The sequence below is a fragment of the Petaurus breviceps genome, unplaced genomic scaffold, assembly GCF_028583685.1.
Source record: "Petaurus breviceps papuanus isolate PSGF00001 unplaced genomic scaffold, PetGlider_PUasm1.0 90740, whole genome shotgun sequence".
In the NCBI taxonomy this organism is placed as follows: domain Eukaryota; kingdom Metazoa; phylum Chordata; class Mammalia; order Diprotodontia; family Petauridae; genus Petaurus; species Petaurus breviceps.
The window spans coordinates 10,025,830-10,038,959 of record NW_027187330.1 but is presented as its reverse complement, the minus strand read 5'-3'; positions in this window follow the sequence as shown (position 1 = coordinate 10,038,959).

The following is a 13,130-nucleotide window of genomic DNA, read 5'->3' as shown; positions in this document are numbered from 1 at the left end:
CAGGAAGAATTAGTAAATTGAATGACAAAATTGGAATCCAAGAAAACTGTAACAGATTGAAACAGTGGGCTAAAAACCTAAGAAGATGATATTTAATGAGAAAATGGAAAATCCTGCATTTGGTTGGTTGGGTTGTTTTTTAAATCTAACACATGGGTACAGAATTGGGCAAGGGTGGGTGTGGGGGCAGGGATAGGGAGAAAGGAAGATGTGGTTAGAAGGCATTTCATGTTAAAAAAAAGTATTAGGCTTTCTATTGGTCTGTTATTCCAATATGAGCAAACTATGATATAACAGTCAAAAAAAGTGGGCTTTGGGGAACTTAGGCTACATCAATAAAAAAAAAAAACATTGTTTTGAGCAAGGGAAGTGGTATTTCTTCTGTATTCTGTCTTAGTCAGATCCCATCTGGAGTATTATGTCCAATTTAAGTTCCCACATGTTAGAAGGGATATTAACAAGCATGAGGAGAGATGCCAAGGACAGGGACCAGACCTGTGATTTTCTTAGTATAGGGAGCGTTCAGGTGAGAAAACTTCTTTCACCAATGCAGGTCAGTACCTTCTCTGCAACTTACAATCTCACAGAGTTGCCCAGAGCATTAAAAGATTAATTTCCTAGGGTCACACAACTAGGATATATCAGAGCCCAAGCTTTCCTGACCAGCTCCACATTCATCCAAAACACAACCAAATATATGTAGAGTCAAATACATAAAGTAACCTCTGTACAGGAGACAACATAATTTTACAGACATTAAAGGGATAACTTTTGAAGAACTGTTTCTGAGTAAGGCTACTGTACTTTCATCATTCCCAGAAAATGGCCATTTGAAGAACTCCACTGAAGAAGAACAAACTACTACTAACCAAGGTATCCCATTTCATTTGAGGACTGCTATAACTGGCAGGAAACTGTTCTGGGGCCCACCTAACTTAGGCCAGTGGTTCAGGCACAGGACAGGAAGTTTCCTTTACTAAGAATATTAAGCATTAGTTTAAGTAGTTACAGCTCCCCACACCTCCAGTTGTGCCATACAGGTTCAAAGGTTCTATCAAGCCTGAAAAGCCTCTGATTCTTTGTGTCTGAACTTTTCTACTTAGGCAACCAAGAAGCTATATCAGTGGTTTTACTGTTCATCCTCTGGAAGGAAGGAAGGAAAGCATACTATGTCATTATGCTAAGCTTTTTACGAACATTATCTCATTTGATCCTCACAATAACCCTGGGAAGTAGATGCTATTACTATCCCCATTTTACAGTTAAGGAAACTAAGGGAGACAAATATTAAGTGATATAGGTGATAAAAGTCAGAGACTAGATTTGAACTCCAGTCTTCCTGACTCCAGACCTAGCCCTCTATCCGTTGTGCCTCCAAGTTGCCTCTAAGTAGTGGATCAAGTAAGTCTTGAAGATGGTTTCATTGTCTGCATGATCCCCTGACAAAATACTTTTTCTGATATCTCATATCTGCCTCTTCTATTTCCGTCCATTGTATCTCCTAGGGTCAAGCAGAAAAGATCAAATCTCTCTTCACATGAAAGGACTTCACATACTTAAATAGAGTAATTATATCTCTTCTTCTCATGGGTAAACATCATCATTTCCTAGAATCAGTCCTTCTATGCACAGCAAGATCCTCCAATCCCTTCAGCATTCTTCTTGTCCTCCTCTGAATACACTCCAGTTTATAACCATGTTGTCCCTAAAATGTGGCACCCAGAACTAGAGCATAGTAGAGCATAGCACCCTAGATGTGATCTGACAAGAAGAGAGAATAATGGGACCATCACCTCCCTCATTCTGTTCATTACATTTTTTCTGAATGCAACCTAAAGTTACATTAGCTTTGGGCATTATCATTCCACTCTATTGCTTCATATAGAGCTTAGAGTCAACTGAAAACCCCCTGATATTTTTCACATGAAGTATTTTCTAGGTTCTCCCATTCTGTACTTATGCAGTTTATTTTTTTAACCTAAGTATAAGACTTCACATCTATCCCTATTGGATTTAATTTTACTCATTTTAGCCCATTGTTCTAGACTGTCAAGATATATTTGGATCCTGATTTTGTCATCCAATGTGTTAGCTATCTCTTTCCATTTTGTGTCATATGGAATTTTGATAAGCGTTTCCCCCAAAATGAAAAATATCACAGATGGTACTATTACCTAAAAAAGGCAACTGAGAAGACATCAGCAACTATGAGCCCATATGCTGGCTTTCTCATCCCTAAAAAGTCTTTATGAAAATTATCTATATGCATATGGAAGATTTTCTTGATGAAAATATTAGAAGGGAACAGAGAGGCTTTCACATATAATTTTCCATAGCAGACCACATCTTTTAAGTTACACAATTGATTGAGAGGTGCAGAGAACACAAAATATAGCTGTATTTTTTTAACTACCAAAAGAAAAATAAAGAGAAATGTAGCCATAACAGCTCTCCTCTAACAAGCATATTCTACTTATATGCTAATATCTTAAAGTATTTCTTAATAGATACAACCCTAGAGGCCACCTTATACAATAATCTCTTCTGATTATCAATATCAAATAAAGCATAAAGCAGGAAAACAGAAGCTTGCTCAGAGTGTTTGCTAGAGTCTTGGAAAATACATGGAGTCTAAATGGAAGAATGATTTCACATAGATAGTGAGGTTCTCCAGACGCTCCTGTTTGCAGATAACATGCTAATTGCATCAAACCTTAAAATACAACTGGGCCATTTCAATGAGATTTATGATGAGTCAAAAGATATCAACCTAACAATCTACAATGGGATAAAAACAAGAGAATAAAGAATGTATGTTGTCCAAATTATGAGATGTGGTTAAATGGGCAGGCCGAGATCAGTGCCCATTCCTGGATCACTGCCTTGTCATGGCAGAGGGGTTTGCGCAGTTCTATGAGACCATGAACTGTGCCATGCAGAGTTACCCAAGATAGACAGGTTATACTGGAGAGTTCTGACAAAAGGTGATCCACTGGAAAAAGAAATGGCAAACCATTCCAGTACGTTTGCCAAGAAAAACCCATGGATGATATTAAAATTTGTCTGGAGTGCCATGGTCCATGACATCACAAAGAGTCAGAGATACCTGAACCACTGAACAACAACAACAAACCATGTATGTTTTGTATGGCACCACAGAAGAGGCAATAGCTGGGTAAAAAATTGAAGCAGAGAAGAGTGACTTGTATCCCAGTTGGGGAATTACAAAATCTCAGAATAGGGAGGGATTGCATAGGCCATTTAGTCAAACCCATACATAAACAAGAATTGTCTCTACTACAAACCAAACTAATGATTATGCACACTTTCTTTGAGTACTTCCAGTGAAAGGAACCCCGTCCATACCTCCTGAGGGAGCTTGTTTCACTTTCAGATAGTTCTAATTGTTGGGATGTTTTGCCTTATGCTAAGACTAAATTGCCTCTTGTGAATTTCCAGCCATTTCTCCTAGTTTTACCTTCTTTAACCAAGTAGAACAAGTCATATCTTTTGTATTATATCCTATCAAATACTTGAAAACAACTATCATTCCCTCCCTCACCAGTCCTTTCTTCTTCAGGTTAAATATCCCCAATTACTTCAAGGGATTCTTATATGGCATGGTCTCAGTCTTTCACCATCCTGGTTACTCTTTTCAGGATATTCTATAGTTTATCAATGTCCTCCCTAAATAATGAAGCACAATACTCCAGGCAAAATCTAACAAAGACAAAGCTTATCGGTTCTGTGGTCTTTCTAGTCCTTAACACTGGTTCTCTCTTAAATCAGCCTAATATCAAATTAGCTTCATTAATTGCTATGCCACACAGTTGACTCATATTAAACTCTTATTTAATTCACTAAAACCTTCAGATCTTTTTCAGACAAATTGCTACTATCCTCACCTCACTTATCCTGAATTTGCGAAGTTGGATTTTTTTAACCCACATGTAAGACTTTATATTTATTCCTGTTAAAATTAATCTTATTTTATTTGACTAATTGTTGGGGTGTTTTGCCTTATGCTAAGATTAAATTGCCTTTTGCCAACTTCCAGTCATTTCTCCTAGTTTTACCTTCTTTAACCAAGTAAAACAAGTGGCACATTAGAATGGTAGACCTGAATTCAAATCCAGTCTCAAGCACTTAGTAGTGTGGCACTGGACTAGTCATTTAATCTCTGTCTGCCTCAGTTTCCTCATCTGTAAAATAGGGATGACAATAATATCACCTATCTTCCAGAGTAATTTTGAGGATCAAATGAGATATTTGTAAAGTGCTTTGCAAATCTCAAAGAGCTACATAAATGCTAGGCATTATTATTTTTCTAGAATGATTGTCATCCAACTTGTTAGTTATCCATCCCAACTTCTACATTTAATAAGCATGCCATTTTTACCTTTATCCAAAGTCACTGACAAAAATGTTAAAAAGCAGTGGACCAAGCATAGATATCTGGAACTCCACACCTGCGAGCCTATTCTGAGTAGTCAATGATTGCTTTTTTAGGTGTAGCCATTCTTTTTTTTTTTTTTTTTTGCTTTTTGGAGGGGCAATTGGGATTAAGTGACTTGTCCAAGGTCACACGGCTAGTAAGTGTTACATGTCTGAGGCCAGATTTGAACTCAGGCCCTCCTAACTCTGGGGCCAGTGCTGGGGTGTTGCCATTCTAGCAGTTCTGAATGTCCCTAATAGTGCTACCATTGAGCTCTCTCCATATTTTACACAAGAATAGTGTGAAAGGTTTTGTAAATTCCTTTTCCAAAATCTAGGTAAACTATATTTGATCTACCAGTATAGTAAACCATTTAAAATAAAAGGAATAAAGTTCCTGTTCTTAATGAGGTCATGTTGACATTTGTGATCATTGCTTCCTTTTCTAGATGATCATTAACCGTCATTAACCATCACTTTGATCTTTTAGTTTACAATTTTGTCAGGAATTCAACTAAAACTTACTGTTCCATAATTTGCAGGCTCCGTTCTCTATTCTTTAAAAAAAAAAAAAACAGTACATTTCTCCTTCTCTAATCCTATGCTCCCTTTCCCATTCTCTATTGAAAGATATATTTTTAATGGATTTCATAAATTTTGTCCTGACAAATCAATCACCGACCTATAAACAGACCCATAGTACTGGTCTGGAACACACCAATGACCATATGTCTTCAATAGCAAGCTTTAGCTGTAGGATCAATGGTTCAAAAATTGAACCAAGCAGGAACACAATTAGCTTATCAAATAATTAGAAGCCAGTGAGACAACCGTTGTAGCAAAGTTCTATCAAGCCATAGTTTTGATAGGAGTCACCAGCAAAAAGACAGTAGTGCTCTGATGGAATGGATGGTAACTTTGATTTGGGAGGACTCAGATGTAATAGTGCTAGTCAGGTGTCTTGGAATGTTCCCCAGGCCAGCTAACTAGGTACATAGGCCTGTTGTTTTCAGGGTTAATTTCACTGGACTCCTATCCTGTAGATGTTGTTTTTGTTCATTACTTTTTCGGTTGTGTCTGACTCTTCATCACCCCATTTGGTATTTTCTTGACAAAGATATTGGAATGGTTTGCCATTCCCTTCTCCAGCTCATTTTACAGATGAGGAAGCTGTGGTGAACAGAATTAAGTGATTTGCCCAGGATCACACAGCTAGTAAGTGTCTGATGCTGAATTTGAACTCAGGTTCTCCTGACTCCAGGACCAGTGCTCCATCTCCTACATCATGGAGCTGCCCCAAAGGGGCAGCTTAACCAAAGGAAGAAAGTCTAGTTTAACCTCAGTCATGTGGAAACAACATTGACCACTGTATTTGACCTAAGCTCTGATTTCTTTCGATACTGTCTTCCACTGCATTGCTGTAATCATTGTGAGAGAAACAACATGGCAATGTCTGGAGATCAGGCCTCACAGAATTAGGGTAACTTGGGTCCAAATCCTTCCTGTTAGCCAATTACCCTCTCCAGGAAACACTTGGATTCTGAAAGTTATAGAAGTGTATAGATTTGCATTGGTAGGGGCAATTTCCTCACAAAGAATTCCCTGTGCCAATAAACTCAAAATCCCAAACTTTTCTGAATTCTTCATATTTGCCATTCTTTAGAACACAGTACTATTATTATTGTGTTCATGGCATAGTAAATAGATTGTTAGACTTGGAATCAGGAAGACCTAAGTTCAAATTCCAACTTTCACATTTTTCACCTGTATGACATTAGCCAAATCACTTGACCTCTCTTAGCCTCAGTTCTCTCATCTACAAAATGTGAATTAAAAATTTTACATTGCCTACTTCACGGGACTTTTGCAAAATTCAAATGAAATAATGCACCTAAAGCACTTTGCAAAACCTTAATTTTCTATATAAGTATATATAGAAATTTTTTATATATGTAAGTTATCATTATAATATTCCATTGCACTCACATACCACAATTTATTCACCTATTCTTAAATAATTTACCACAAAATTTGTTTCCAGATTTTTGCTATGAAAAATAGTGTTACTATGAGTACTTAGGAACACATAGACACTTTCTGTCATTGACTTCTTTGTGGCATAAACCCAGTAGTAGAGTTCCTGGATCAAAGGATAGGAATTATTTAGTATTTTTTCTCACAGAATTCCAAATGGTTTTAGAAACAGTTGGGCAAATTCACATTTCTACTGATAATATATTAGTGTACTTTACTTCCCAGTTTCTCCCACACTCACAATTTTCATATTTTTACCATATTTTCCAACTTGAAGTAATATCTCAAATTATTTTAATTTTCATTTCTCCGTCATTGGTGATTTGGAGCATTTTTCAAATGAGTGTTTTCATTTCTATTTTTTTTTCCTCCCGCAAACCGTTAGTATCCTTTGACCAGTTACATACTGGGGAATGATTCTTAAGGTTTGTATCAATTTCCTATAGATTTTGTATGTTAAATATCAAAGATGTTTTGTACAAAGATTTTTTCCCAAATCAATATCTTTTTTTCTAATCACATTGATTTTATTCATGTGAAAGCTTTTTAATTTTACGTAATAAAAATTGTCTCTCTATCTTTTATAATCTCCTTTATCCCTTTGTGTGGTTTTGAAATTTCCTTTAATAATAGTCATGAAAGATATGGTTTTCTATTCTGTTTATGGCCTTTTATGCTTACATCTTTATCTGTTTGTAATGAACCATGATACATGGAATAAAGTGTTAATATCAAACTATTTTCCACCAAACTGCCATCTACTTTTCCTAGCAATTCTTCTGTACTATTTTGTGTTATTGTATTTATAAAAAAAAAATTGTCGTACTCATGTACTTCAAGTTACTGCTTTTCTAGTCTACTCCACTGATTCACTTCTTTTTTTAATCTACCCCCAAATAATTGGTAATTACTACTTTATAATATAAATTGAGACCAAGTAATGCTATATTCCTCCTTTGTATCTACTTTATTCCATTATTTTCCCTGAAATTTTTGAACTTTTTTCCCTCATATGAATATTGTTTTTATTTCATGGATCTATAAAGCATCCTCTTGAGAGTTTGATTGAAATAGTGCTAGTTCTGGAGATAATGTAATGTCATTATATTTATTAAATTAGCATGCCCTGGCCATGAACATTGAAGGTCTTTCATTATTTTCTTTAAACATTGGTGAAAAACTGCATTTATGTAAGAAATATATGCTTTGGCAAATTAACTCCAAGAGGTATTTTGCATTCACTTTATAGTCATTTTCAACAGAATGTATCTTTTCCTCCCAACTCTTGTTATCAATTATGCTTAAATTCTGATTGGTTGTGTGGTATCCTGATATTTTGCTAAAGCTATTAACTATCCCTATTAGATTGATGATATAGGATTTTCCAAGCAAACCAACATATCACCTAAAAATAGGAGTAAAAATGTTTCCACTTTGCCAATGCTTACTCCCTTGATTTTTTTCACTTGTCTTTTTACAATAGATAGCATTAATAGGACTATGTCAAATAATAGTTGAGACAGAACATTCTTTATTTACCCATGAACTTACTGAGACAACTTCCAGCAATTCTGCATTATAAATAATGTTAGTTTTTGGTTCTAGAAAAATATTTTTTATTATATTAAGGGAAGATTTTTTCATTCTTGTTTTAATAGAGATGAGTTATATATTTTGTTGAATGTTTTTATGACTATTAATATAGTCTTGTGGTTGTTTGAGCTATTTTTACATTTAATTATGTTTAATGTTTTTCTACCACTGCATCCCTAGCATAAATGAAATTTGAGCATAATGAATTTTTTTGATATATTACTGAATTCTGCTAAATGTTTGCATCAATATCCATTAATAATATTGAATTATCATTGTCTTTCTCTGCTTTGTCCCTCCATGGTTTGGTTATCAGGAACATATTTGTGTCATAGAAAGAGCTTGGTAAAGTGCCTTCTTTTTTCATATTTGAATCTACATTATCTTTTAAAGATCACTGACAGTTACTTGGCAATCTTATCTATCAGTTTGTTCATTACCCAAGGATAGAGATCATTTTGGCCTAACAACTTTAGCTCATCAAGGGCATCTCTAAGTGCTGTCTTAATATCTCCTAAGTTACCTTAGATGTCAATCCCCTATTAGCCATTTTTGTTCTGTCCTTTCCAATCCAGAGATCATTTCCTTGGCAGAGAAAACAGAAGGAAGGTAATAAATAAGTATCATCCCTACTTTGAGTCTTTTCTTTTCCCTAATATGGCTCCTTTCAAAACCATTTTATTAGATTTATCCTTCCTTGCCAGTATCACTTCATTCTGAGCTTTGGCACTTTTGATACCAACCTTACAATACCCTGATATAGATCAATACCCACTACCTGTCTTAGGAAGATTCTGAAGATCATCTGGCAAGATAAGGTACCAGAAATTGAGGTCCTTTCTTGAGCTAAACTGCCAAGCATTCGATCTCTACTGCAAAGAGTACAACTCTGATGGGCTGGCCAGTTGTGCAAATGCCAAACATACATTTTTTAAAAGACTATTTTATGGAGAACTCACACAAAGCAAGGGCTCACACAGAGGTCAGAAGAAGCAGTTCAAGGACACTCTCAAGGTCTCCCTAAAGAGCCTTGGAATCAATCATGTGACATAGGAGACACTAGCAAAGAACCACCCAGTATGGCATGCCTGAATCCAAGAAGGTACTATGCTCTATGAGTGAAGCAGAATTAAAGTAGCTCAAAAATAACATGAGATGTGCAAATTTAGAAACACTTCCACTCCAAATGTTCATATGGACTATTTGTGCCCAACTTGTGGTCAAGCCTTCTGAGCTCATATTCATCTGATTCGCCACAGTTGGACACACTGTACCTTAACTCCAACATAATGATATCATTTTGATCCTCTTCTAAATGAAAGACAACAACCATGGGTTGTATGAAATAATCTGTAGTCTATTCCAACACTAACCCTTGTAGGCACCATTTCCTTCTCCAACTCATTTTACAGATGAGGAAACTGAGGCTCAGATAGGTGAAATGAATTGCCAAGATGACACAACTAGTAAGAAGCAAACTGAAATTCAAACATAGGTTTCCTGAGAGATTCCAGGACTATTTCTAGGACCATGACATATGACCTCTCAACAGTTATCCTATCTACCAAAATGAATCATGAATCGAAACAGTTCACAAAGACACACCCCACTTATTGCTCAAATGCAAAAAGACATAGTCACAGTGATATGATCTTACCCAAATAGGATCTTGAGGTCACCCAGTCTCACACAAAGTCACACACTCAAGGTCAATGGTAGAAGGTACAGGGAGGTCAATGATACATTTCCACCTTAAGAAGATATTTTGGTTTCTAGTGAACACTACATAGTCTCTCAAGTAAATGTCAGATATAACTATAACAGGACAGGTAAGCATAGAGTGACAGACAGACAAACACAGTCCCTTGCACACAGTCTAAACTGAGGCTGTTCAAATTGAGTTATAGGGGTAATGGACAACTGAGAAGGATGAGATGGCCCCATGGAAATTAGCTCTGAGTCTAAGTCAGAAAGACAAAAAAAAAAAAAAAAGCTGTGTGTAGACAGGAAATTTAGTGAAAATTACCTTCTGGGTTCCCCTCTCTATCTCTTCAGATGAAAAAGATGCCCAGAGCAACAGTTAGAGTCATAAAGACATGGATTTAAATTCCACCTTAGATACATTTAAATGTTTGACCCTGGACAAGTAAATTAACATCTCTAAGCTTCAGTTTCCATATCTGTAAAACATGGAAATAATAGGAACCACTTCATACAACTGTTGTAAGGATCAAATAAGATAACATATTAAATGATTTGTAAACCTTTTTAAAAAGTATATAAATGTGAGACTATTTTATAACATTATATCCACATAACTAATTTATTTGAACAACAATGATAATATCCACATGTCCCATCATGGAACACTGATACAGTGGACAGAGCTCTGAATTTGGAATCAGGGGCCTAAGTTCTAATCCTGGGTCTATTTATTATATAAATTACCTTAAGCAAGTTATGTAACCTCCTTGGGTCTCAGTCTACTGATATGTAAAATGAAGGGGTAGGAAGTGATGAGGTAGGAAGAACTGAGGTCCTTCCCAGTGCTAAATCTAGGATTCTATGGTCCTTCCTGCACCCAACCTAGCATCTGAGAACTGATTTTTTTTTCTGTTTGTGAAGGAATTATGGAAAAGAGAATAGATGTGAGAAGATATATAAAGAATTAGGAGAGACAGAGTGGTAGAATAAAGATGTGGTGGGCTGAAAGGAGAGAACTTTATAAACAGACAAGAGCAGCCTAACCCTAGTCATGAAATCCAAGATGCTTTATTTATATATCTTAAGAAAGTAGACGACAGAATCAAAGATTTAGAACTAAGAGGGCCCTCAGAGGTTGTATAGTCCCACCCTCTCACTTTACAGATAAAGAAACTGGGAGCTTGCATGACTAGCCCAAAGTTAACCAGGTAGTAACCATCAATGACAAGATTTGAATCCAGGTCCTCTGGCCCTCTGCTACCTCCCTTAATATACCTCTCCTGGGGGCGACTAGGTGGCTCAGTGAATAAAGCACCAGCCCTGGAGTCAGGAGGACCTGAGTTCAAATCCAGCCTCACACACTTAACACTTACTAGCCATGTGACCTTGAGCAAGTCACTTAACCCCAATTGCCCTGCCATCCCCCCTCCAAAAAGCAAAAAAAAAAAAAATTTACCACTCCTATTTTTATCTCCTAACTCATTCTTATCCCACTTTCTCTTCTTTAGGAGTCTTGCCTCCATAGGATCCTACTTCCCAGTAATGTCTATGGAGGCCTCCTACATTGTATCTCAATTTACCCTGATATATCTAAGCCAACCCTTCTCTCCTTAGTGCTATAAATTTCTTTCAAGCCTTTTGCCTTAATGCTCCACTGAATCTTCTTTTTATACCCCACATGTGAGCATTGGGACAACCCTCAACTTTCTCATTTCACAACTCCAGGGGGTCCACAATAAGAGAGTGGGAAGGGGGCGGAATAGAATGAACAACTGACCATGGACTCCAGTAGCTTAGGGAGCAGACCTCTCTTGGTGTGCTCTTTCCTTAAAGCACCATAGAGCAGCTGAGGCCCCCAATTTTATGAACAATGTGTGCATACGGCCTAATCTCTTCTAGATCCAGACTAATTTCTCTCATCTTTGGACGTGAAGGTCACAGCTAATTTCCTAGGTGAGACGGTCTTGAGAGATTCATGCAGTCTATAAGCCTAGTTCCTTAGGAGCTGACAGTAGGTCCGCCTCATGATCCTCAGTCCTATCTTGTTCCCCTCCAAGAGACTGACACAGACAATACCAGTGGCTCAGTGTAGCCTATTCTGATTATTAGAGACACAGCTCAGAAGCCCATGTCCTACTGATAGGGTCCAGCATAGCCTCTCCCTGTATCATTAAGAGTGTATGTAATGTTCCTGACATGCATTCTCTTATGTGAACATATGAGGCGCAGAAGCACAGAATCATTGAATATGAGGCTTGAAGGGGATTTCAGTGACCTAGTCTAACCCATATACCGAAGGAATCTTCAGTATAATGTATGTGGCAAATGATCATCCAGCCTCTTCTTGAAGACTCATAAGGAAAGAGGACTCACAACCTTTTGAGGCAGCCCATTCCACATTACATCTTTATAATTGTTAGTTTTCCTGACATCAAATCTAAATTTACTTCTTTGCAACTTCCACTCATTACTCCTAGTTCTGCACTCTTAGGCCAACAGAACAAGTCTAGTCAATCCTCCATAAAACAGTTCTTAAAATACTTGTAGCCAACTACCATGTTCCCCTTAAGGATTCTCTAACTTAAACATGACAAATTCCTTCAACTGCTTCTTATATGATATCAACTAAAAGCCTTTCATATATGTAGAATGTGAATACTAATGTCTGCTCACATGCCTGGGAGTATGTCTCTGACTATATATGCTTATGGGTATCTGTGTGAAATATATGTGTTCTTTTCAGTAAGTCAGTAAACAAGCATTTATTAAACACTTAATATATGCCAGACATTGTGATGAGTGCTGGAGATACAAAGAAAGGTTTGTGTGTAGCCACCAAAGATCATTTGACATGTTCTTGCCCTCCCATTAGAGGTTAACATTCTTACTGCCTTCTCCATAGCAACAGTTAAATTCAGCCTATTCTCTCACCTTTTCCTTTGCCTCAATTTCTCACTTGGAGTTATGTCTGCCCTCATCAGCAGATCCTGGCAGATCCCAGAGTTTCTAGCTATTTCTGTCAATTGGACTGATAATACAAAGGGTAATTTATAAATTCAGGTGTGTCTGTATGTGAATGGAGTTAGCTGTGTGATTGCACACATACTCAAGTACAAGTGGTTTGGGGTAGAATGGAATGTAGGTATGTGCGTATCTGTATATTTTTGTGTAACACCAATGGAAATTCTGGCACTGGTTTCCCCCAAAACCCTAATGTTGTTAAACTTCACAATGCTCCTGACTTCCAATCCCGCTCCTAAACCTTTAAGAATTCCCCAGCATTTTGTCTTCCTTTGTCCCTCCCCTAGTTTCTCTACAGTGGGAGAGAGAGAGAGGAAGGAGTGGTCTGCCAATGAGAGAAGGAA